We start from the raw sequence: 6044 nt of genomic DNA on the forward strand, positions 1-6044 counted from the left end.
TAGGGAGTGTTTAGTGGACTACAGAGGAGCTCAGAGAGAATGTATTATGGGGAGTGGAGGAGATTACAGACACAGAGATGGCTGTCGGGTTGAAAAGAGCTTCTGCAGATCCTCAGTGCCGTAAAGCTGGAGGGAGATTCGAACAGTGAGTGTTGCCAAGACTTAATTACTTCACTGAAATAGAGCAGGTCTCAGCAAATAACTGTCAAAGGAAAGTTGAGACAGTCCAGATGAGTTTTCAGAGATATAAATGTTTATGGGAGTTTCAAGAGGGAACAATGATTGGGAATGCTCTACCAAATGGTAATAGTTATAGGGAGGGTTCTAAAAGCAGGAAGAGGTGACAGACATATCGATCTTTGCAAGGACTGGAGAAGGTTACATCGCCAAGGAGGGTTTTAGAGTCTGGAGGAGATTACAGTGTTAAGGAGAATATTGGGGATCAGGCCAGGTGTAAGAGACGGGGATGATGGACAGGGCTGGACAATAACCTGATTAGAATCGCCATCGTGTGTAACCAGGCCATTCGGCCCAACCAGTCCATTCCAAAACTCTGAAGAGCATCCTTCCCAGACCGACCCCTCTACCTATACATTAAACCCTGCATTTCTCGTGGTGAACGTACTTAAACCACACACAGAAAAGGAGCGACATGCAAACACACAGTGAGGGAGATACCCGCAAACACACAGTGAGGGAAGGACAGACACACACACACACACAGTGAGGGGAATACCCGCAGACACACAGCGAGGGAAGGACATGCACACACACACAGTGAGGGGGATACACGCAGGCACACAGCGAGGCAAGGACATGCACACACACACAGTGAGGGGGATACACGCAGACACACAGCGAGGGAAGGACATGCACACACATACAGTGAGGGGGAATACACGCAGACACACAGCGAGGAAAGGACATGCACACACACAGTGAGGGGGATACACGCAGGCACACAGCGAGGCAGGGACACACACGCAAATCGAGGAAGGAACATACACACAGCGAGGGGTGACACGCACACACGCAGCGAGGAAGGGACACGCACACACACACAGTGAGGGGGATACACGCAGACACACAGCGAGGGAAGGACATGCACACACATACAGTTAGGGGGAATACACGCAGACACACAGCGAGGGAAGGACATGCACACACACACAGTGAGGGGGATACACGCAGGCACACAGCGAGGGAAGGACATGCACGCACACACAGTGAGGGGGATACACGCAGACACACAGCGAGGAAAGGACATACACACACACAGTGAGGGGGATACACGCAGACACACAGCGAGGCAGGGACGCACACGCAAATCGAGGAAGGAACATACACACAGCGAGGGGGGACACGCACACACGCAGCGAAGAAGGGACACGCACACACGCAGCGAGGGAGGGACACACACACACACACACACACACACACACACACACAGCGAGGGAGGAACACACACGAAGCGAGGGAGGGACACACACAGCGAGGGAGGGACACAGACACATACAGATAGGGAGGGACACACATTCACACAGCGAGGGAGGGACACAGACATATACAGATAGGGAGGAATACGGACACACACAGCGAGGGAGGGACACACACTCACGCAGCGAGGGAGCAACACGGACACACACATCGAAGGGGGGGGGGACGTGCATCCGTGCATACACACACAGACACAGCGAGGGAAGGACATGCACACACAGTGAGGGGAGGACATGCACACACACAACGGGGGAGGGACACGCACACAGCGACGGAGACACACATACACACACACACACACACACAGCGAGTGTGGGACACACAAACACACAGCAAGGGAGGGACGTGCACACACAAACACACACACACACACACACACAGTGAGGGAAGGACATGCTGAGACACGCAGTGAGGGAGGGGATATGCTCATACACAGCGTGGGAGGGACACGAACACACACAGAGAGGGTGGGACACGTACACACACAGCGAGGGAGGGACACACAGCGAAGGAGGGACAAGCACACACACCGCGAGGGCGAGGGCATGTGCACACAAATTGAGAGGGGGCACGCACACACACACACACACACATAGCAAGGAGGTAACTCACACAAACAAGCGAGGGAAGAACACGCACGCACACACAGCAAGGGAGGGACACGCACACACACAGACAGCGAGGGTGGGACCACACACACACACACACACACACACAGGGACACACACACACACACACACACACACACACACACACCAAGGGTGGGACCACATACACACACACAGAGCGAAGGAGACACACACACACAGTGGGGGAGCGACATGCGCATGAGGAAACACACAAACACAGACACATACAGTGAGAGAGGGACACGCACTCACACAGCCAGGAGGAGACATGCACACACACACACACACACACACAGAGCAAGAGAGGGACACGCGCACACACAGTGAGGGAGGGACACACACATACACAACGCGGGAGGGACACACACACACACACACAGTGAGGGGGACACGCACAACTGCAAGAGTGAAAGACATGCACTCACATAGCGAGGGAGGGACACACACATACACAACGAGGGAGGGACACACACACACACACAGTGAGGGAGGGACACACACACACACACACAGCGAGGGAGGGACACGCACACACAGTGGGGGAGCGACATGCGCATGAGGAAACACACAAACACAGACACATACAGTGAGAGAGGGACACGCACTCACACAGCCAGGGGGAGACATGCACACACACACACACACACACACAGAGCAAGAGAGGGACACGCGCACACACAGTGAGGGAGGGCCACGCACGCACACAGACAGCGAGGGTGGGCACACACAGCGAGGGAGGGACACTCCACACACAGCGAGGGAGCGACACGCGCATGAGGAAGCACACAAACACAGACACACACAGTGAGAGAGGGACACGCACTCACACAGCCAGGGAGAGACATACACACACACACACACACACACACACACAGAGCAAGAGAATGACACGCGCACACACTGTGAGGGAGGGCCACGCACACACCCAGACAGCGAGGGTGGGACCACACACACACACACACACACACACACACACACAGCGAGGGAGGGACACATACGCATACACAGAGCGAGGGAGGGACACACACACACACACACACACAGCGAGGGAGGGACACACACAGAGACAGCGAGGGAGCGACACATGCATGAGGAAGGACACACACACACACACACACACACACACACACACACAGCGAGAGAGGGACACACACACACACCGAGAGAGACACACACACAGGGTCTCACACACACACACAGCGAGGGAGGGACATGTACACACAGCGGGGGAGCGACACGCACATGAGGAAGCACACAAACACAGACACACAGTGAGAGAGGGATACGCACACACACAGCCAGGGAGGGACATGCACACACAGCGAGGGAGGGTCACACACAAACACACACACAGAGCAAGAGAGGGACACGCGCACACACAGCGAGGGGGGAAACACATCCTCACACAAGGAGGGAGGGCCAAGCACACACACACCAAGAGGGACACAGACACACACACACATCCATACACACAGAGCAAGGGGGGAAACTCACACATACACAGCGAGGGAGTGACACGCACATACACAGCGAGGGAAGGACACACACAGACACACACAAAGCGAGGGAGGGAGGGACGCACGCACACACACACACGAAGAGAGGGACACACACACAACACACACAGCAAGGGAGGGACACGCACATAGAGACGCACACACACAGCGAGGAAGGGACACACACACAGCGAGGGAGAGACACGCAGCGAAGGGACACACACACAGCGAGGGAAGGACATGCACGCGCACATACACAGTGAGGGAGGGGCACACACATACACAGAGTGAGGGACACACACACACAGTGAGGGAGGGGCACATACACACACATCGAGGGAGGGACACGCGCACACACAGCGTGGGAGGGACACACACACAGCAAGGGAGGGACACACACACCACACACACACACACACACACACAGCGACGGAGGGACACACACATACACAACGCGGGAGGGACACACACACACACAGTGAGGGAGGGACACACACACACGGACACGCACACAGCGAGGGAGGGACACACACACACACAGCGAGGGAGGGACACGCACAAACACAGCGAGGGAGGGACACACAAACACAACGAGGAAGGGACACACACACACAACGCGGGCGGGACACACACACACACACAGCGAGGGACACACACACACACAGTCACACACACACACACACAGCGAGGGACACACACACACAGTCATACGCACACACACAGTCATACGCACACACACACACAGCGAGGGACACACACACAATCACACACACACACACACAGCAAGATTGACGCGCACACAGTGAGAGAGGGACACGCACAGACACACAGTGAGTGAGTGATACGCATACACACACATACAGAGCGAGAGGAGGACACCCTCACACACAGCAAGAGGGGCACACACACACACGCAGCGAGAGTAGGACACGCAGACATAGCAAGTGGTGGGACATGTGCTCAGAAAGCGAGAGGGGACACACAAACACACACAGCGAGGGGACGCACACACACAAAGTGAGGGAGGTGGACATGCAGACATACGCACACACAAACACACACACAGTGAGGGAGGGAAACGCACACACAGTGAGGGAGAGACAAACACACATTGAGGAGAGTTACACACACACAGCGAGGGAAGGGGACATACATGCATACACACACACAAACACAGAACAAGGGAGGGACACGTGCACACACAGTGATGTGTCTCCTCGGACGTGTAATCGTCCAGCTCTCACTCCAGTCTTCTCCCTCACAGGGTCACCGTCTCTGTGACTCCCAGGTACAACTAGGCCTCGATCCTCAGTGCTGATTTATATTCTCCCAGGTGTGAGACAGCCTCAAGCTCCTGCTCCAAGTTGCTCCCTCACGTGGTCACTCCCTCTGTGACTCGGTGCTGATTTCGAACCTCCTGCTCTGCTTATTATCCAAATCCAAGTCCCAGTCGGCCTCGATCCTCGCTGCTGATTTATATTCTCCCGCTCTGTGCTGCTCTCTCTCAGGTTCTCTCCTTTGTGACTCCCAGGTAATGGTAGTCCTCAAGCCTGAACTGAGATTTATAACATCCCATTCCGCACTGCTCTCTTACAGGATCGCCGTTGTACCTGGAAGACAGTGAGAAAGAGGAGGATTAGACAGAGCAGAGGGTGTTACAGTGATTGAGGGAGCTTAGGGGATGAAATAGGTTGTCTGGGGAGCCAGGCAGACCTGCAGAAACTAAAAAATATTACTGGAAGATATAGCGAGAGTTGCAGACACTGAAGAAGACAAAGGAAATAGAGAGATGGTGGCTTGTTCATGACGGAGCATTGTAGAGTCTAAAGGGCTTCAAAGTTTGGGAGAAGATTTGTGGCACGGGTGGGCGTTTTTGTGGTTCTGTTCGCCGAGTTGGGAATTTGTGTTGCAGGCGTTTCGTCCCCTGTCTAGGTGACATCCTCAGGGAGTCTCCCGTGAAGCGTATCTGTGATGTTTCCTCTGGCAAATGTAGTGATTTGTATCTGCCGCTTCCGGTTGTCAGTTCCAGTTGTCCGCTGCTGAGGCCGGTATATTGGGTCCAGGTCGAAGTGCTTATTGATTAAAACTGTGGATGAGTGCCATGCCTCTAGGAATTCCCTGGCTGTTCTCTGTTTGGCTTGTCCGATAATAGTAGTTTTGTCCCAGTCGAACTCACGTTGCTTGTCATCTGCGTGTGCGGCTACGAAGGATAGCTGGTCGTGTCCTTTCGTGGCTAGTTGGTGTTCATGGATGCGGATTGTTAGCTGTCTTCCTGTTTGTCCTATGTAGTGTTTTGTGCAGTCCTTGCATGGGATTTTGTACACTACATTGGTTTTGCTCATGCTGGGTATCGGATCCTTCGTTCTGGTGAGTTGTTGTCTGAGAGTGGCTGTTGGTTTGTATGCTGTTATGAGTCCTAGTG

General features: G+C 54.3%; 1 long non-coding RNA gene across 1 annotated transcript in view; it reads right to left on the reverse strand.

Moving 5' to 3' along the window:
- The window catches only part of LOC122552417, a 17224-nt gene extending 11788 nt beyond the window's left edge, over nt 1-5436 (reverse strand). The window contains exon 1 of the long non-coding RNA XR_006312383.1: nt 4822-5436. This is a non-coding gene — a long non-coding RNA (uncharacterized LOC122552417). The remainder of the gene's footprint in view (nt 1-4821) is intronic.
- Between the last annotated feature and the right edge of the window lie 608 nt (nt 5437-6044).

Source organism: Chiloscyllium plagiosum, chromosome 8 (assembly GCF_004010195.1).
Source record: "Chiloscyllium plagiosum isolate BGI_BamShark_2017 chromosome 8, ASM401019v2, whole genome shotgun sequence".
In the NCBI taxonomy this organism is placed as follows: Eukaryota; Metazoa; Chordata; class Chondrichthyes; order Orectolobiformes; family Hemiscylliidae; genus Chiloscyllium; species Chiloscyllium plagiosum.